General features: G+C 40.9%; 1 protein-coding gene across 3 annotated transcripts in view; it reads right to left on the reverse strand.

Moving 5' to 3' along the window:
• The window catches only part of akap13 (A-kinase anchoring protein 13), a 123,827-nt gene extending 105,886 nt beyond the window's left edge, over positions 1–17,941 (reverse strand). For all 3 annotated transcript variants that reach the window (XM_030757781.1, XM_030757764.1, XM_030757772.1), the window contains exon 1: positions 17,517–17,941. The gene's annotated coding sequence lies outside the window, so the exon portion shown is untranslated. The remainder of the gene's footprint in view (positions 1–17,516) is intronic.
• Positions 17,942–21,748: the final 3,807 nt, after the last annotated feature.

Genomic DNA, 21,748 nt, shown 5'->3' on the forward strand with positions numbered 1-21,748 from the left:
TAAAGAGAGGGTCAGTTTACCGGTAGCCTGTATTTATATCTCAGGAATGAACATCCAGAAGAAAGAGTGAAGTCATTTTGAACAGGCTGATGGACGAGCGCCCTGCCTGAGGCTTAGAGAACACACGGATGGTAATAACCTGTGTTTAGTGCTTTAAGTACTCAAAGTGCTCAGTCTTTACTTAATTTATAGTGACAATATATTTGCAAACAACCCGTGTCCAGGTTGCTCAGCAACACAGTTCACTCACACCTTAAATCAACAGCATGGCTGTTTTAGTAACTCTGAGAATGAGTCACGTTAAATTTACTAATTTACTGTGAGGTATGCTAACAAAACACATCAGGTCAGGCTTTCATATTTGCAGCCAACAGAAATTACTTCTTTTATTTTTTGCCTATTATGCTCTTTTTTAAATAGTGGACTGTACCAGAGTAGCTTCGCATGACCCACAGTTTAATGTAATCCTTATTTATCTATTTTATTTATCTATTCATACACTGGCCCTTGGTGCAACCACTCAAACCATCCACTGTCTGAAACAAGCGCCTCTCCCTTTATGACAGCTTCTTCCTGATTGGCTTCCCCTCACAAACACAGAGGCTACACAGCTCTCTCCTCACTGACAGACCTGTGAGCCTTAAGGCATTTCCACACCTACAGTTTGCTCACTCTTCTTCTTATATAGCGCTTTCTACTCGAGCACTCATTCATTCATATAAGCACTTTTTTTTTTTAAAAAAACACATAAATGCTTTCTATTCTAATGTTCACACACATTCACACTCCAACAGATGAATCGGAGAGCAACTTGGGGTTCAGTATCTTGCCCAAGGATACTTTGGCATCCTTGGGCGGTTCATTTTACAGCTAGTTGCTACAGTCTGTGTACTGTGCATGTCTATGGTACTCTGCTGCATCTCACAGTGCAAAGGCGTTTAGCTTAAAGTTGCAGCTTAAAGTTGCAGTTGGGTCAGATCTAGGACGGATAACCCCCCCACCCCATAAACGAACCACTCAGGAAGTCATCTGAAACCAGACGAGACCACGTCCTAAAAAAAGGTCTTGGTACGGTTGCTTTGGTCTGCACCCAACTGCACAAACAAAGAGCACCAAAGGGAAAACTAATCAGTTTGGTTTAAACAGACTTAAAAAAAAGTGTGAAGACATCCTTAGATGACCACTGAGGATATCCACTCTCTACGATATCATATAGAGCCGAAAGCAGGAAAAAAAAATCTGAAACTAAGCATTTTGAGCAGATTAACTTTGGCCATGTTTAATACAAACTTGCATCATTGTAACAATAAATGGCAGAAAATACGGGAAAGCATAAGAGGCTAATTGTAAGATATGTTTGGAGTGGGGTATCCCTTCTAATGCCATTAAATGCCATGACAGAGTGAAGTATTAATGAAATAGAAAAAAAAGATACTGTGAAATAAATTTCTGATCATATCTTCTGCACGTGCAGCAATATATTCACCTTATCACAGCTTTTTCAAAATATCTGTGTCTTTGTCCAGCACCGGTTTATTTTGGCTGTTATTTGACATTTTCTGCTACACATCCAGACCCCTCTGGTCTGTCTGAGCTTTGTCTACTCTTTTTTTTTTTTTTTTTCTTTCAAGGGATCTTGATAGAGGTGGGATTCAGTAAATAACAGTAAATCAAACCAAAACAATGAACTAACAATTCTCTATGTATTTATGACCCCAGGAGGCTCTTTCACAGGGAGGATAGGGAGTCACTTGATTAAACGTAATAAAGTATAAAAATATCCCTGAATGCATGTCTGGTATCAGCTCATCAGATTGCCATTGATCTGCTTTCTTCTGCTGACCTCGTGGTCATACAATACAGTGGGTGTGACAGTTCATCTGGTCTAACAGTTCCTCCTGGCCAGCAACAGTCATTCAGAGAGAGCACAGGGGACTTCTTAAATAGCTACATCTGTGGGTCATTTCTGGTGCAGGAAATTACAAAAAAGGTTCACACTGAAAGCATTGATTTCTGTATCACATAAGGCTGCTCAGAGGTAAACAGGTTCCAGGCAATTTACTGCAGCCAGATAGTCTGCCACTGTGAATAATACCTGGAGTTCTGGGTCAAGTTACAGAGCGCACATACAGATATCATCCCTAACTTGAGAAAACAAAGACTGCTTGAATGTTTTTGTTTGTGTTAAATCAGAAAAGTAAAACACAACCTCATCATTTTCATGTGTGAAACTAAGCAGGAACAAATATTAAATTAGTTTTGCTTCATTCAGACAGATTTTTTTTTGTATGTAATCATTTAGAGGAAAGAGTTGACTCAAAACTGCACCAAATCAGTGAAAGGAAATTGAGGGGAAAAAGTGTAAAATCCAAACTCCGTCTCTGGTAACAGAAGAACCTTGAGAAATGACATCCCCTAAGCTCACCCTACAGCCACCCGACACCTGCTTATAGAGATGACACAACCCACTAACTCCACCTAAAACACTGGGGGCAGCCAGCCTTTAGCCAAGCTCCTAAAGAGTCTCCATTACAGCAGAAACTGCCTTTGAATCGCTTCTACAGTTTTTTTTTCCTCCCGAGCTGAAAGGCCACATAGAGGCAGGGCATGAGCCACGTTCAAGTGCACAGCCGTCACAAATGGACCAATGAATCAAGAGACAAAAGCCCCTGAACGCTGTTATCGGAGCGGTGGTGTGACGAGTCGGGGTGCTGAATGGACCTGTTATGGCTTTCGCCGGTCCCCTGGCTATCAAAATAAGCCATAACAGCCATGTGACTACAGAGTGAATGGGAGGACGAATAGGATTAGCTTCACAACTCATTAATCGGACCATCTCCTACACCCTTCCCAATAATCAGCCGAGGATTCCCCAACACAGCTACGTGCACAAGACTCACAATGACTGTTTATTAGCTGATTAAAGATCCCCACTTTTAGGGCTGCCATTACAAGTGATTTGATCATGCTTCCTGTAGCCAAAGATGGTAAATGTCAGGAGAGGACTAGTTTGCTTTGAATGTCAGCCTCACCCATCCCATGTCATCACATCCACTACATCCAACTCAAATAATCATGACCAAATGTTCCTGAATTTGTTACAGAGTACATTTATTGAGATAACTTTCTGACACTTGTGCTCAATAATTTAGAATCACCAAGAGTCAAACTACACAAACCAAACTATAATCCAAATTTATGAAGTAATTCTGCTTTTGTTTACCTACAACGTGTATGCCTCCTCTTTGGCATCATCCGCTGGCATACCCCCTTGAGAAGCCGAAAACAGTTCATGCCCCACAATTTTTTTTTAATCAATTATTATCAATTACCTGTCAAAGTGACAGAATTTTAATGAAATAAAGGTGTGATGCAGAGCTTTGTTGACACTTCTACATGTTGTAACAGTCACTTGGGGGCACTGTCAAGAAAATGCAGCATAAAAATGCATGTGTAAGCTTTCTGACCTTTGACCTTCATGTTTCTTCATTTCGTGATAAACTGATGTTCATTTCAACCCATTAACAGTCTACTCATCCACAGCTTCAGCGACGTCAGGCTACACGCTGCAGGACTGCGCACAAGTGAACTGGTTGAATTCCCACAGTGTAGGGAGCCAAAGAACGAAACAAACGGAGTTCAATGCAGGACCATAAATCTCGTACAAGTATGAAGTTAAATGAAGCAGTTATGAACCAGTAATGGGATGCAACGAGCTTACACGTCTCTCTTTAATTGATATTATTATGTACTGGATCACTTAAGAACGTGTAAAGGCCCAGTTAGACAGGTCTAGGGGCCGGCTGCCAACCCCACTAGGGAAAAATGTGTATTCCCTGACCAGTTGGTTAGTTGTTGTTAGTAGTTGGAGGGGAGCTGATCCAAAAACCTCCTTGCAATAACTTTGATCACTAGCAGATGGTTGCAGTCACCTGCAGTTTGCATTTAATGCTAACTTGTCTGCAAAAAGTCGCCAACTACTCATTGAGCGGTAGTGAAACTGTCAGAAGTGAAGCGCAAAACCAGAAACAGAGACCTTTAAATTAAAAACTGTGCTTTCTGAAATGGGTGGTTAAAAAGTAGAGGTAAATACAATCATAAATACAATCTTTTTTTTTATCACTCTCTCTTTAGACTTCCTGTAGGATTACAGGCCCAAAGGCTGCTTCCTTTTTTTAACACCCTAGCAGAGTATTTCAAAAGCAAAATGTTTCAGGAAATAAAGACATTATAGTTTCATGGATCATCCAAAGGTGCTGACATAACCCCACCCCACAATTATGATCTACGTGCCCTCAGAGAAGCACTGCCCTGAGATATTTACAGAGTTATTATCACACCTCAGTTTAGTGACCTATAATTTCATCCATAAAACGGCACCGGCACTTAGACAAAGTTCAGAACAGCCATGCCTCAAGCCTCTTAAAAAAAAATTTCCCCCATTTCTAAAAATTAGCAAACGCTGTGTCACTTAACACGCACCATTGAGCAAACCATATGTGACTGCACTGTCCATCTCCTGAGTTAGTATCTCAACCTGTCCTGAAAACGCAGAAGACACAACAAACATTTCTGGGATAATAATCTGAAAACACCAACATGCACACTCTGGTGCAGAAAACAGGTCACATCATTGGACACGACAGGCAATGTATAGCGTTGCATAGCCTCACAGCTTTATATTGCAGCCTTTCTAGGCCAAAAACCTCCCATTGGCCATTAATTAACATGAAGAATGTCAATGAAGATCCTTGTTATAGGGACAATAGTTACCTGCGGCTGCTTCTTCACAAAGCTTTTTGAATTTGGCTGTGCAGAGGGAGCTGCCATCAAGGACATGGGAGCACTCGCAAAGAGGGACAGAAGCCCGATATAGACCTGAGGTGTCAGCCAACACCCAGGCTCCATGTTGACAACACAGAAAAGTCTCAGGGAGGGGCAGAAATGAGTTTGTGCCTCACCTACAATATAAACTAGACGAGGACAACCTGGCCTGGATACCTTCTCCTTTCTGCCCATTTGGTTTTCGTTGCTTTAAACAAACAAAACACGCAGTTTTAACACATAAACCATCACATAAAAGCACCTACTTGAGATCTTTGGGAGGCAAACTAAGATCACAGGCACCAGGAGAAAGTTTACAAGTTCGAAGCTTGAGTCACACTTGCTTTAGTGTAAGGCCTCAAGGTACAGTAAGAGGCTTTGGATGAAAACCTCCACCAAATGGCATGCACGAGTGCCAGGGAGGCAGCTTCCAGGCTGGTTTTAAAGTCTCACGAAACACATGCATTAAACGTTCCTCATCCGCGTGTCAAACGCTTTGTTAGATTTGGAAGAGCAGGAGCTCTGAATGAATACTGAATCAAAATTTACACGTTAAAGCTGCTGTTTGAATACTAAATACACTCCAAATGCACTAAATACTAAAGCCTTTTAAGGCTGAAGGACTTCATGCAGTTTGGCTTCTGTCCAAATTAAAGTTTCATTCCAAACATGAATGATATCTGACTCATAACACAAGGCCTTTAAATCTCCAGACGATAATATCAGTCAAATCCATGAAGAATTCACTGGAACATTTGGGCCCTGCATGAGTACAACCCTCTAACACGCCACACTGGGGGAGGAGGATCAAAGCACTGTGTGGCTCATATGGGTTTGATGTTTAACCCAGAAGTTTGTTTAACCTCTAACATGTTCTCTCCCTGGTTAACCGCTAGTTACTGACCTGCTGCTACAACCTGACCACCGCTGAGAGAGAGAGCACCTGCTTCATGCTGCACCCCCTGTCTGATGCTTTTACGGTTCACTATCAGCTCTGCTCTTCTGGAGCACGGCTAAATTAGTCGGGGCTACGTCACCTCCTCAGCACCACCACCACCACCACGGTCACTTCGACACACCGCTTAGGCGGTTTGATTTAATCAAACCAGGCTATTGTCTCTATGAACAGATATGAGGCCGTTGTGGTGACACGACCTCACCCTGCCACACAAAAGTTGCCTCTGTGCAGAGACTACACACAAATGCTGGCTGACAACACAAGGCCAGGGGATGAAAGGTCTCCTCAGTGTTTTGTGACAGTTATTACCCTCTCCACTGAAACCAAATACCTGTGAGCCCTGATAGCATTATCTTATTGTGAGGCACACTGAGGGCCAGCCTGTAATCAGGGCCCAGGCTTTCATCAACTTTCCTCCTCAGGTTTGAAGCCATCGCTTCCCTTACTGTTTTCACACGATGAAAATCTAGTTATTCGCTTTTTTTCCCCCCTGACACTTAGATGATTTATATTTATTGGGAAGTTTCAATTCTGTCAGAACTACATGAAAAATTCAACAGAAAATCAACAGGAAAGCTTCTTCAATGAATTCAGCTGCACTCCAAATGCACGATCCATTTACTGGCAGGATCGTGATGGGTGATAGTTAGGTGAGCAATGTACAAAATCTCTCAAAATGATCAATTTGACATTTCACTGTCAACTTACTGCAATTACTCGTTGGACCACGGTGTGTAAAATAGCAAAGTGACAATGAATAGAAAGTAGAGGGCAGAAACCACACAGGAAGATGGGGAGACCGCAGAGTTTTACAAAAGGAAAGTGTTGGTTAGTCCCATTTGGGAGGTAAGAGGTTTAGCCAAGAGAATCCCGAGCAACGCTAACCCCAGCTTCCCAGCAGGCCTGATCAGATTAATATTACGCCTACTGTGAGAGTGATGCACATTGTTAGGTAACTGCTGCACCAAAGTTAAATGAAACCAAAAAGCAGTGCATGTAAATACCCAAATCTCTGATGGCACAGCAGCTTTGTGGAGAAAGTGTTGGACTGAACCTCAGGTTTGGCTCTCTCTCTCTCTCAGCCAAGTTAAGACATGCAAGTTCTGTCAATCAGAAGCTCTAAACTGGCCACAAATATGCATGTTTGTGTGCGTTTGCCCTCCGGACACTGTGCGTTTACACTGCTGACCTCTCTCGGGTCATTTCAGTGAGTTCTCAGACAGCGCAGAGCTGTCAGCTTTTTCACCACTTCTTTAGAAATGGTTTCAAAAAAGGAAACTAAAAACAAACTGCAGTCTGTTTTGGGGACTGAGTTCCCAGCGGTACACGCAGGTTTTTAACTTCCCTTTTTTATACAGAAGACACTGCTTGAGTGGCATTATGAGAAATAATATGATCACACCTGCCATGTGATCAAACTAGAACACAACTAAAAAAGAAACTGTGAAGAAAGTGTTAAACATTTAAAAAATATAAATGGGAATGGGAAAGCCACCAGAACCGTTTTTTTTTAATCATTTACAGGAATTTTTATTAAGTTGTTTGGAAAATGAAATACCTAAGTGAGGCTTCCATATCTGGTCTCAAAGCACGTCATTCACAGTATTCCTACCAGTATAATTATGCCCTATAAAATGTATCAATTTGCAGCTTTAACAATTTCAAGGAAGGATGTGTGCTGAGATAAATGTGTAAATTCCCATGAGGAAAGCCCAATTACAGTTTTAACAGCGGTCAGATTAGTTGTTACCGAACCCATTATCAGCGAGGCGGGCGTTGCTGGGTGCACGGCAGTCAGACTTTGCCCCAGGGAATAGCATCAAAACAAACAGGAGGAAGACAACCTGCAGATTCAGTGTGCCGCTTCACACATGGCAATGCTTTTATTTAGTCATCATCACCGCCTACAACATAAAAGCTGTGTGCTCAATTGCTCTTATAATTCTGTCACATCAAACTGAGAAGCAACTTTCAAAGCGTTTGTCTCTAAGACGCGCACACGAAGGCATCAGTGGAAACCTTACTCACAGTTTATTTGACGACACCCGCTGTGAGCAGACTCCTCCAGGTTATCATTAAATTAATTTTAAGTCCATCAGAGAGCGCAGGTGTGTTTATACTAAGCAGGTATCCTCAATAGACGTGCAAGCTCTCACCACACTGATTACACTGAGCTAAATATGGCTTTGTGCTAACACAGACAGTAGGCTGATCAAAGCTGATGTCACAGGGCACAGGCGGAGCCTACAGACCACAGGTCAGCTGTGTGGTGTAACTGCAGTGGTGTAACTACCAGTGCAACACTACAGCTTTATAAATGTACTCTTCTTAGCAATGTTGCAGTTTGGCGCGTGCGCAGACACACACTTTCTACTTACAGCAGTTTTTTGGGGTCTGGGATATATTAAGATATTGCAATGATTTTTACATAATACATATCTTAAAGTATAGAACCAGAAAAAGACACCGATTCCATCTGGTGGAAAAGTAATTAGATCAATGGCAACAATGATTCGGTACTGAAGTAATCCATTAAAGTCCTGCAGTCACATTTATTAGCCAAGTGTGCAATCATCAGCACAAAACCTGCAAAAACTCTTTATTACTGGGTTTAACTGCTCTGAGTTTGGGTCGAAACAGCTCAAAACGTTTGATTTGATATCATTCCAGGATCTCAGATACACGAAGAAACTATTTTTTAATCATTTTACAAAATTATTATGAAATATTTTGGAGGAGCTTTGACTGCTGATGCACAGAAGACTTGTTTTTTAATTTAACAGATTCAAAAACAAAATAATCATTAGCTGCAGCCCTAATCAGCACAGATTGTGTCAGTAAAAGCTGCAGTATATAAGCTTATCTTCTAAGTACAGCCACTCCTATCCAGCTATCCCCACACTGTTCCTTCCCGTTTTTTCCTCCCTGCATGCCGGTCGGGTCTTTGTGTGGAAAACCTCAATATCATTCAGCTTATTCTCCAGCTAGTCTGCCATCCCACAGACAGAAACTGTGGACTGTATAAATGCTGGAGGTAGCCACCGTGACCTCTCCCATTTCTACTGAGCAGTCTGACACTTCAACACTGGCATTTTGGCCACAGCCATGACAGCTAATGGTGGTGAGCTTGGTTAGCAAGCTGTATCCGTTAACTGTACAACTAAAATGTAACCGCTATTTAGTGCGAATTGAAAGACTAATAAAATACTAGAATTTCAACAAAAGTCTCAAAGGTCCATTAGCACCTCATCAAAATGCTCCTGAAATATCCAGTTCAGTGACTCCACTTGGTGGAGGTGTGGCACCTACAAAGCAGACTCGATTGGCTAGAAACACCTGCGTTGTGACACCTGACAATCAAGAGGCAACACTCTTGATTCAAGCTTCCAGACGGATGGAGTAATAAAGAAAGTTCACTCCCAGTACAGCTGCTACCAAGTGGGAAAACAAAGAGGCCTGACAAAGAGGACTGGCCCTAAAATTCACGACCCAGCTGTAGCCCAAGACGTTGGACTAAGAGTCCATTTGCCATCTAATTTATAAAAGCAGATTGCCAAAACGTTCCCATTGATCTTAATCAGTCTGCACTTATGAGTCCAACTTGTCTGTGACACATCTCTGTGCGATAGGGAGCTCGAATGAACTGGTTGCCAACCGGCTGAATTCTGGCTATTTTCCTATTTAAAAGCGAGGTTCCCGGGTGTCTGGGTTTATGGAGGAAATTCTGATTTCTGTTTTCAAATCGGGCTGGACTCTGAATAGACCCATTTACAGCCTACGTCATCAAAGGATGCGCACGCATTTTGGCAACGGAAGCGAACTGCTACTCCATTCAAATCAATAAGAACAAGGAGACTGCGGAGCGTTTAAACGTGATTTAAAAGCGATATCAGCATCAAAATGTCTGCTGTTGCGTGTTTGGCTGTCAGAATTTCTACTCTACCAAAAGTGGACTGAAGTTGTACCGAATCCCACGGGATCACGGCTGTTTAAGAGAAAACAGAGGCATCTGTGGTTGCAAGCCATCAAATGTATTGATAAAAATTGGACTGAGGACAGGATCGGGACTGAGGACGGGATCAGAAATGCTCACATTTGAAGCACCCATTTTATATCAAGTAAAGTTGTTTATCTTCTGTTGTTTATACCGGGATGTCAGGTATCTAAAGTAAACAGCATTAGCTGGTAGGCTATTTGGCTTTTAAACTGTAGTGTGCCTGGCTATTTACAGGTGAGGCATCGCTGGACTCAGAGAGTCCTGATTTTTAAATTAATATTTAATCGCACTATATATTACAAAATGCAGTGCCAGTCAAAAGTCTGAGTAGGCTCACATATGAATGGTTGAGCGAGTCTCACAGTGTGACTGGAACAGTATATATATATTTTTTTTTTTTTTTCATTGTAAATCACTAATATCTGCAGTCGGAAAACTCTTAACAAGCTAGAAAAGCAATTTGACAAAGTACTCACGCTGCCATGCAGGTACAATCCGCTGTGAGGACGTAGTTCTCTGACTTGTTTACAATCACCCGAGCCTCATACACAGCGCTCCTGTTTCCTTGTCTTTGACTTGGAAGAACTTCTGCCTTCAAGACACAAAACTCAGAGTCTGTGTCATGATATTTGCTGTTCGGTACACGGCCGCAAACATAATTGTAAGCATCCAGTGACTTATATGTGCTGCAACTTCTCTCCAGTGTATAGGCTGGGTTTCTCCACCAAATACACGTATATATCCGCCCACGGATACTGGGCCACTTGCTAACATACCACAGGGATCGGAGTCGGTTGCTGGTGGTCAAAATTAATTTTTGCAGGTAGTTTTCACGATCTTTCCCTGATAATCCCTTCTCGTACATTGAAACGCTATTGAACTCCGCCGTACTTCCGTTTCCAAAATGTGCGCGCATTCCTACGTCATCATTGTTTACAAACAGTAAAAGGGTCTATTTAAGTAAATACTTCATTTCTGTTTAACGTGAATTTCTGTCCAACAGATTTGCAGGTTTCACCAGTTTGATCTATTTCAATTGAAAACTGAAAGCACAGTGACTCTGTCTAATTTCTATTTTATCACCATATTGATGCACCAAAGTCACTTTGAAGTTGGCAGTGCAAGTGGCTCAGAAGTGCGAGCGGTCATAGACCTGGTCCCCAACTTCGAAGCAACCACTTGAAAGGCAAAAAAAAAAAATTGCAAGTTAGTTAATTGCACATATTTGCAATAATTGTGGTCGTGCCCCAGTTTACATCCATAAAGGACACAAAATTTTCAGAATAAAATGTATGTAACACTGCATAGAGACAGAAAACTGCCGCAAGCTATCCTACTGCACGTAAACTAAGAAGCAGAAAAGGACAGAAAGAAGCTATAGATCACTACTTCTGGTCAGAACGCTGAACAGGGGTTTGTCACTTGTTTTGTATCCTGGCAGAATTTGTTATCTGTTAACTAGTTCAAGTATTTCAGTTGGAAGTAGAAGATCATCATATAACCTTTTGGCTATCTGCCACATATTTGTTTCACAAGTAGAGCTCCCAAACACCACCTGCATACTGAAATCACTACGCAAACAGGAGAAGACCTCCTCCAGATGCCTTAAAATCCAACAGTAAACATTCTTGCTGGTTTGTTCAGCATCCATCCAGGCAATCCAGTTTATGCATGTCGTCTTCTGTTTGTTCCATTTGTTTTCCCAATGTGTTGTCACACAAAGGTTTATTTCTGTCCATAAAAAAAAAAAAAAAAAAACTTCCAGCATTTTTATATTTATTATTGGTTCGTCAATAAAAGGCTATTCTACCCAATTCTGGAGGTGATGTTTATTATCATACATCTGTGTCATTAAAAAGAGCTAATCTGATCAAACACGAGTAAATAATACAGGGTTTAGCAGAATGCATGCAAATGGAGGAACTGCTACGGTTACACTTGTTTACAGGATTACAAAATCCTGCTGCACATGTTCGTACCAGAGAGAGAGAGAGAGAGTTGTAAATAATTCATTATAAGCAAACTTTAAGAAATCAAAGTTTGCATTTTGTCACAAAACCAGTAATTTCTATGATGTAAAAATTTTTCTATCACCTTAGGCACATTAACAATTAACATCAAAGTCTGCTCAATAATTTCCAGGAGAAAACAAACTCTCCTCCAGGGCACAAAGTTTGGACAAGATGTGGAAATGGCTGCTGTTTGGGAACAATGAGTGCGGCTGCTGTTTGGCGTGCTGAGAGGATTCCAGTGATTCCAGCCTTAACAAAAACGAAGTCAAGGCTTTATTGTGAATATCAGCGGGGAATTCAGCAGTCACCCTCCCGGGCATACCAAAACTTATCCCTGAGACAGCGCTACATGATGAACTAGTACCTGTAAGGCTTCCTCTAATGCTTCCATTCTATAGCAAATACAGCATAATTACAAGGCCCACACTGTGCGTATCCTCCATCATCATCATTAAATTAGGGGGTTTGTAAAGATGAGAAATTGACGGGGTGCTGCTTGGAGCCAGCAGGATCCTCATGGAAACTTACAGTACTCAAAATGGGAGGCCAGCTCCTCTTTCATTTGTCTCTCATACGGGAGCTAAACTTATATCGCTAACTAGGACGGCCTCAGACGTGAGCCTGAATTTTGCAGGGAAATACACAGAGAGCAGACTAATAAGCTTTCGGTCAGTGGAAAAGTTGCATGCTCCTCTCCTAATAGCTTGTGTCTTGTGAGGAGAAAAAAAAAAAAAAATTGCTGTTTACTGGTTTTTGAAATGTGCTGGCAGTCAAACAGCTCAGCTGCAGCTCGGTTTACTGTCGCACTCACTTTCTGTCACTCTTGTTAATAACGTCATCTGAAGATGGATGAAATACACGGTTGGAGACTGTTATTAAAAGATGACAGATCCAGTAAGTACTACTCTAACAGCATGATGATATTAACATAACATTCTGGATTACAAATCAAAAGTTAGTGTTTTGATTTCCAAACTGATCTTCACATCTAATCCTTGGAAGGAAAAAAAAAAAAGTTCCTAAAACATTAAATGGGGACTTATTAGGCTTCTACGTATTTTCAGAATACACAGTTACAGTGTTAGAAACTCCTATTAAACACAGCCTGAGTTTCAAATAACGAGATAGTTGTTTGTCCAAGTAATCACTGTACCAAAAGCTCAGGCTTCTTATTTCTCTCAATGCCCAGTTTCAGATAGTTTTGACTACTCTTAGCTTTGTATGACATCAGTGAGAGAGGAAATCCTTAATATGGTCATTTAAGGCAAAAAGCTCTGGACGTGAGCACAGAAGCTACACCCACCCGCTGTTCAAAGGGTGCCCTTAAAAGGAGAGAGGCAGCAAAGGCTTGATTCAGACAGCAGAAGAACTGAGGCTGCACCACAGCCCAATATAAGTTAAATAAGGATTATTTTGAATGGTGAACCATGCAAATCTACTCTGAAAATGAGCATATTAGGCTCCCTTAAATTCACAAACCCTCATTTATAAAAAAAAAATCTGGATGATTTCAAATTACTGCAATTGAAAATTTCTTTGACCCACACCGTCAAATTCTCAGGATAATTAACAGATCAAACACTGAGAAAAACCTGTTTAAAAGTAACCAAACACACTAGTACATCACACAGGTACAAAGCAGAATCAAACGACAGCAGGGGGAAGTTAATGAGCTGGGCGAGTCTTTGTCTTTGTAAAACTATCCCATAAAATCTCACATCTCTCCCACAAATCTGCTCAACATTTACCAGCTTGGAAATTTCCTTTGGCAACATAAAAGTTAAAATTTAATATCCAACTAGGTGAAGTGATACTGTAAATGTGGCACACCCAGTGTGTCAGATGTTTCAAGAAGGAAGTCACAACAGGTCCATTTCCTTCTTTCACTTTAGGTGAAAGATTAAATAATATGAGGATGAGGAATACTTGGCCTGCATTCATTGGCACTGATTCAGAGATAGAGGACAGTCGCGCAGTCAAAGGCACGCGCGCAGCGACACAAAAAACACCAGATGACCCGGCTGCTTGATAGATATCAGAGCCAGTTCTACCAAGTCACCATCGACAGTAGGAAATCTGATTACCAGGGTCACCCCACCGTGGAAGACTGACAACAAGTGTGAGCAGTGTCACCTGTTCTCACTTTAACTCTTGCCATTAAACTGGGGCTTATTTAAAGATGAGACACCAGTGTGGGATCCAAGGATCCAACATTATTATATAGTGGGTGTTAGTGTGAGTATTAAGGAAGCATAGAATCACTTGTCAGATTAGTGTTGATGTTGAGGCCAGAGATAATCCTCAGAGACACTGAAAAAAATGTGACACATTTAGCGCCTGACTCTCTTTAAGAGAATCAGCTGATTCTCTTTAAACAACAACCCGCTGATTGGCTTCGCTGCTTGTGCTGGAAATGAAGAAGATGAGGCTCGCGTTGTGACTTCGGAGCAAAACTATGGGTGTGTTACAACGTGTCTTGGCGCCTGGTCCTTTGAATGTGTTCAATTGGGTGAGGTCAAGCGGGTGTAAGTGAATTAGTAGGCCACTGTTTTTTCCTTGCACGTGTGCAGACCTTCCCACTCGCCTGAAAAACCAACCAGGAAGTAAAATCACCTGTTGCAACTAGGCTTCCTTTAAGAGGAAAAAAATAGGCTGAAGGGATTTTACATGCCCGTGCTACACAACAATGACTCTAAATAATCTTATTGTGCTCTGTGGGGGGTTTATTACGGATACAGTCAGTTTATTTATTTACAGTCACCGGGGGTTTTCCGGCATATAAAAAACAAGAGTTTTCCAGAGAGCACATGTCACCTGCTCAAAGGCCTGTCAGAAAGTATATTCAGGTATATGAAAGTAAGTATCCCAGTTACCGGGATACTGAAAGTGTGAAGGACAGACTGCCTCTTGGCCAGCAACAAAAAAAATTTGATGCCACCAAAGAGGTTTTGGCCTCACACCAAAAGGAAAATCACCAGGACTGTGACCCTTTTTTAATAAAAGGGGTTTATTTATATATGCTTCCAGAGAATTTTGTTTAATAAATGGCCAAAACATCCATAATCACCCCGAAAGGCCCATTTTGAGCAAATAAAAGAGCTGATAACAACTGGGTAATATCAATGTTCATCGTTAAATCATTCGAGTGGTAAAAGTTAATCATATGAACATAAGTAATCAGAAAAAGCCATTTTATTTCTCCCAGAATGGCTTTGTAAATACAGCTGAATAGTAAATACAATTTGGACTCCTGCTGTATGTGCCTTCCAAATTCCCTTAATTCTTCATAGCATAAATTCAACAAGGTGAAACATTCCTCAGAGATTTTGGTCCATATTCACATGGTAGTGTCACACAATTCCTGCAGGTTTGTCAGCTGCACCTCCGTGATATGAATCTACCACATCCCACAGGTGCTCTGCTGGACTGGGATCTGGTGACTGTGGAGGCGATTTGAGTACAGTGAATCCATGTCATGTTCAAGAAACAATTTTGAGTTGATGTGAGATTTGTCACATTGTGAGTTATCCTGCTGGAAGCAGCCATCAGAAGATGGGTACACTGTGCTCATAAAGTGAGGGACATGGTCAGCAACAGTACGCAGCTGGCACCGACCCAAAGCACGGCATAAAATATCCCCCATATTATTACACTGATAGCAGGCCAAACAATTGATACAAGGCAGAATGGATCCATTGTTTCATGTTGTTTACACTAAGTTCTGACCCTAGCATCCGAATGTCGCAGCAGAAATCAAGACCTGTCAGAGCGGGCAATGTTTTTCCGGTCTTCTAGTGTCCAGTAGCCGGTGTGGTCTTCTGCTGCTGTAGCCCTTCTGCTTCAAGGTTCAGCATGTTGTGTGCTCAGAGATGCTCTTCTCCATATCTTGATTGTAACCAGTGGTTATTTAAGTTACTTCTGCCTTTCTATCAGCTCAATGCCATTCTCCACTGACCTCTGGGACCAGTAAGGTACTTTTAACCAGAGAACCGCTCCTTACTGCATGCGTTCTCTTTTTCACCACAGTGCTGAGATCACTGTAAACAATGGAGAAGCTGCTCTGCTGGACGAAAGCATCTTTTGTGTTTAGGTTTTCAAATCAGCACATATCAGATAACATATAAACGGCTACTGATAAATCTGCGATAATGCAAAAACAGCTGATAATACTGGTTCCACAATTAATTCCCTTATCTCATTTAAAGTAGCTCTATTATACTTTTCCTTAGTGTAGTATAACGGTGGGTGCCATTAAACATGGTGCATATATTAAAGTAATCTCTATGGGCCAAAAATAAATAAATTTTCTAAATGCCTGGATTTTGACTTTCTGTCTACTCTTAAAACTGTATGATGTCAAAGCGAAGGGACCGCCTTAAAATGACGATCTCAGGTGCGAGACACCGGCAGGTTTTTCTTGGATAATCTGCAGCTTTGAGCTTCCCTTGGAACATGTATTTTCTGGTTTCTTGAGATTCAATACATCACAAAAAAGTAGCGCTTTGTAATGAACCTCATGAGATTACCTGCAAGTTTTACATATTTAAATGTATTTTCTTTTATTATAAACCTAATTGTCTTGCTTTCCAAAAAGAAATGTAAGAAGTCAAGGCAAAAAAAAAAAAAGTCATTTAAACTGTGAGATTCTGCTCCAGTTTCCTAACTGGAGCAGAAAGCCCTGGTCTTTTCTTTTTTAGTAGCATGATTTTTATAAATATAAATCTTTTTCACACAATGTTCTGTGAATTTGCCAAAATCTCTGTTATTGTAATAGGTGCTATTTGCATTTTTCTCCTATGTCCATATGATTTCATATCATATCAGGCATGCAGCAGCCCCACCCATCTGCTTTCAGACTTTCTGTTTGCAAGGGACACCCAATCGGAAAAGAACTTGGAGGAGGGGCTAAAGCAGCTTGTTCCAGGCAATGCATGAACTGAAGCACCGCACTGAGACTCAGTATGAGATAAATTAGCATTATTTTGAACTGCGAATCATGCAAACTACTCTACTAGCCTACAACAATGTTCCCATTCCCCTGAAAACCCCTAATAACTAAAGTTAGGATGACCTTTGCCTTACTTAAACTCCATAAACCTGAAAGCATCTCTAACCAATACTCTCAGGATAAATAACGGTTCAAACACCAGGAAATTTTTTGTTTGAAAGTCTTCAAATAACTGGTACATTGCAAAAGTACAAAACGTTGAACTTATGGCAGAGGCCAGTCAGTGAGCTGGGTGGTGGAAAGGAGGGGCCTAGTATAAGATAAATAAAGCTTATTGTGTGAATGACGCAGATCTACTCCTGCAGAGTTAACCAATAAAGAATAATACGTCCCCTTAAAAAAAATTTTTTAAAATAATTTCCTAATTAATATTCTTTAATAGGCACAACATTTAGTGCTATTTAACGCTAGCACGAGACCTTTCGGTGTGGTGATGTAAGCATATTTAAGCCATATGCATTTCTTCTTTGCCTCCTTTTGTACAGTACCATTTTACACTTGTGTGTCCGTCTGCGCTGTTTTTGAGTTCACAGAAACGTGAGAAGCTCTGGCTCCAGTGAAGATGTCATGGCTACCAAGCAACAAGTTAACAAACCCACCCAGCAGCCATTGAACAACTTGTCTCAGTGCAAAACAGCCCTGATAGGTACAAAGCCACGCCGGGCTCCATTCATAGTGCAGCTGATGACGGATTACATTGTAAAGGAATCCTCTTACCTCCAGCAGTTGAAGCTCAGCGTGAAAAAGAAGATGAAGAAGGTTTTGAACGCATAATAATCCTCCAGTTGGTAAACTTGCAGTATTTGGATGTTAGAAAAAAATAAAAATAACAAAGAGTGAAACGGCTGCGCAGCGGTGAGGTTTACAGACCAAAAGTGTCCTCTTTCAGGAACAGGACTGACTTTCTCAGAGTTGTTAGTGTTTCCCAGGACAACTCAATGGGAGGAGTCACCACGAGGACTATTAAAAGCTCAGTGGTTTGTTTTTCAGGGAGGACACTTTCAGACAAGAAGAAGTCACTTCAAAGTCGCGGGGGAGGCCTGAATAACTTTACTGATTTCCCAAAAATTACTTAGAGGTGAAATATTATGAAATCCGGGTCAGTGTCGCGGATTGTGGAAAAGTATCGTGGTCGCTCCCCAGTGTCGGGATGAAGAACGGATGAAGCTGGAAAGATTTCGTTAACATCCTGTGGCTGCTTTTCACAATAAAAGAACCTCAAATTATTTCCATGCTGACTCCGGGGTTTCGTGCTCCACATACCATTGAACTAAAAACTCAAACTTTGAATTAAAATACAAATTAGTTAAGACTTTTAAAAAAAGAAGAAAGAAAACTAACTGAAGTTATGGGGTATAAAATAAAGAAAAATTTTATAATAAAGAAAATAAAGAAGGATTTTTTATTTTTGAGAATAAAGATGAAATTTTGATAATAAGAAATACTATTATGAGAATAAAAAATACTTGTGAAGCTGAAAAATTGTTTTGAGGCTCAAAATGTTAGAATCAAGTTGAAACAGTATTTCCAGATCCATCCATTCGTTTCCGCTTATCCTTTTCAGGGTCGGGAGGGGGGGGGGGGGGGGGGGGGGGGGGGCTGGAGCCTATCCCAGCTGTCATAGGGAGAGAGGCAGGGTACACCCTAAACAGGTCGCCAGCCTGTCAAGTTATGCTGCTATAGGTCTAGGCTGCTGGGGGGTTCCCATAATGCACTGTTTCTTTTCATTCACCTTATTTACTTTGTTTATACTCCACTCTGCATTTAATCATGAATTATTATTAATCTCTGGCTCTCTTCCACAGCATGTCTTTTCTCTCCCCTCAGCCCCCTCTCAGCAGATGACTGCCCCTCCCTGAGCCTGGTTCTGATGGAGGTTTCTTCCTGTTAAAAGGGAGTTTTTCCTTCCCACAGTCACAAAGTGCTGCTCATAGGGGGTCATTTTGATTGTTGGGTTTTCTCTGTATTATTATTAAAACTGCTGTCTCAAATCCAACTACTACCATACTACTGTTAGAGGGAGCTAGTGCACAGCTGCCTCTAAAAATACCTTGTGCTGATAAATTAGTGTAATCAGATTAGATTAGATTCAATTTATTGTCACAAGTACAGTGCAATAAAATGTAGATCATACTTCAGGCTTCATACTTCAGAGTGTGTGGCAGTAACAACTGGACTATGGGAACTTACATTATTCTCTAAAATTACTTAACATTTTGACTTTGTTCTCATAATGCAAATGTTAAAAGTACCAGACATTTTATTCTATTTGACCAAGAAACAGAGTGATGGAGTACTGTGTCACATGACCTGGCCTCCACAGTCACCTGATCTAAACCCAACTGAGATGGTTTGGGATGAGTTGGACCACAGAGAGAAGTCAAAGCAGCCAACAAGTGCTCAGCACCTCTGGGAACTCCTTCAAGACTGCTGGAAAACCATTTCAGGTGATGACCTCATGAAGCTGACTGAGAGAATGCTGAGAGTGCAAAGCTATGATCAAAGCAAAAGGAGCCGACTTTGAAGAATCTAAAACATATTTTGGTTTGTTTGGGACTTTTAAGTTTACTACATGATCCCTTATGTGTTCCTTCATAGTCTGGATGACATCAGTATTAATTTACAATGTAGGAAAAAAATAAAAAAAACACTGAATGAGAAGTTGTGTCCAAAGACATTAGAGCGAGAGAGATGGTATTTTTAATCCTCAACTGTAGAGGAGTTACTTTCAACAGTAAAACGTTATCATCATTAGTTAAAGTCTAACTACACAAAATGTAATCACGTGAGTCCCGATAATGTAACTACAAACACAATCTTGGATTTTAGTTACCAAATTATTTCTAATCACATTTACTGAAACTAAAGCAAACTGCATCTTCAACCTGCTAACGCTGTTTAAACTTTACTTTTATTTTGAAAGGAGTGCTTCCGGCCACGAACTTCAGCCACTAATTGCCGCTCAGATGACACACACTGACCCTACACTGGTTTCTGTAATAAGGTTAAAGAAGAAATTAAGCGAAGGTTGTTGCACATTTTGCTTGTAGTTTCTCTGACCTTTATATGCTGGATAGACTCTGCTGTTCTATTAGTACTTTGTTGAAGTCACAGAACTGCTCTGAACAGAGCAACACAGAGTGTGTAGCAACGTTAGTCATTAGTATCAATACACAAGGATTAAAATGCACTACATAAAGACACTGAATTCGCTTTATCCATATTGGTTGCATGCCATACAGCACAGCAAAGGTCACTGATTCCTCTTACTTTCCCTTTTGTTAGGTTGGTGCTGTATCATAAAGTGATCTATGTTTTGGACCCAGTAACCAGAGGTGGACGCTATAATCTCCTAGCATTACATTGTGAATCACAGATGCTTTTATTTTCCAGCAGTGCAAACACAGGTAGATGATTGTGATGCAGCACAGAGAGGTTTCACTGCTGTCTCATCATGACTGCAAACCCCTTCCAGGCAGAGGGGAAAAAAAAAAAAAAAAAACTCCTGTGGTTTCAGCTGCCCTCTGCAGGCACGGGAGGCTTTCTGCAATGATCTCTGTAGCCAGGAACACATTTTGTACCAAATAATGGTTCAGGGATGCTGTTTGAAAATTTTATAAGCCCTGTAAAAATGCTGGAAAAGAAGGCCTAAGTAGAGTTTGTAACCCATGAAATACATTAGTCTCTTTCTGTGTCAAGTGTCAACAGAAAAACAACAGAAATAGTGCAAAAGCAAGACCTTCTGTGCTTGCTGTGCTCACTCCTGCAAAGGATGCAATGATTAGAATAACCTTACCTTTCATCATTCTTTTATACATACTGATATGTGTGAGTGCAAAGCAGGGCAGCTCTGAAAAGGAGCCTTCGTTCCCTCTGGCCTCAGCCGGTCAGATTTCTAAATAAATAAATGCATGTTGTTTGTGGCTTCCATTATTTGGCTTCAGGCATCAACAAAATGAATTAGAGCTCGCGAATATCATCACACACGCTCATTCAAAAAGGATAATACACGCTGATGTGTTTAAAAATCAAGACAGGAGTTATTTCTGGATCTTGAAAGTGACATGAATTGAACGGAGATTTTATTTATGTGCTAATGAAACACAAATTCCAGTGTTTTACAGCTGAGCCTCGCTGGCATGTGAGGCCACACTTCCGGGTGTAATCACTTTTAATAATGTCACAGTGTCCCTGGGGCAGGAAAAAAGAAATCTTGAGAAAGTAAATCTTGAAAAAAGAAGAAGAAAAAAACTACTGTGTAACTTCATGAGCCAACCATGATTCCAGATAGATGTCTGGTTGCTTGTACAGTCAGACCGACCTGTCGGAGTGAGAAAAATATTTCCGAGTATTAGTTCCTAGCTCGGAATTTGGGTTTGAGGCGGTTTCAGTCCATCCTCAGCACAGATTATCTGCTGTTATGGATCACAGCTGTGACAAAAGCATTACTGATAAATCAGACCACTCTGCTGCCTCGTGCAAGTAAATGTCTCCTGCCAGAAAGAAAATCACAATAAATACTCCATAATCTCCAATAGTGTGTCTTTGGCTGCAGCAGAACACAGAGACTTACATTAGGTCTGATGGATAGACGGGTGCAAAATAAATAAAACATTTTTAGACTAAATTTCCACACAATTCTGGGAATCGCGGGTTATTACTTTTCCATTTTTGTTGTTTCACAAAAATGAAAGCACGGATCATTCTCAAAAGGATGAAAACCTACATGTCATCAACATATGTGCACATAAATACACCAGAACGTAGAAAAGGTTTAAATATTTAATGCGGAACCTGAAATAATACTTATAGAGATTTTCACTGGAACTCATACAAAGATATAAAACTGCGCTACTGTCCTGAAAGGACACCTTTCTGCAACGATGCTGGTATCTGGCACCTCATCAAACACATGCACACAGTGTCACTGACACAACAGGCGTGCTCTT

The sequence above is a fragment of the Archocentrus centrarchus genome, chromosome 3 (genome assembly GCF_007364275.1).
Source record: "Archocentrus centrarchus isolate MPI-CPG fArcCen1 chromosome 3, fArcCen1, whole genome shotgun sequence".
Lineage (NCBI taxonomy): Eukaryota > Metazoa > Chordata > Actinopteri > Cichliformes > Cichlidae > Archocentrus > Archocentrus centrarchus.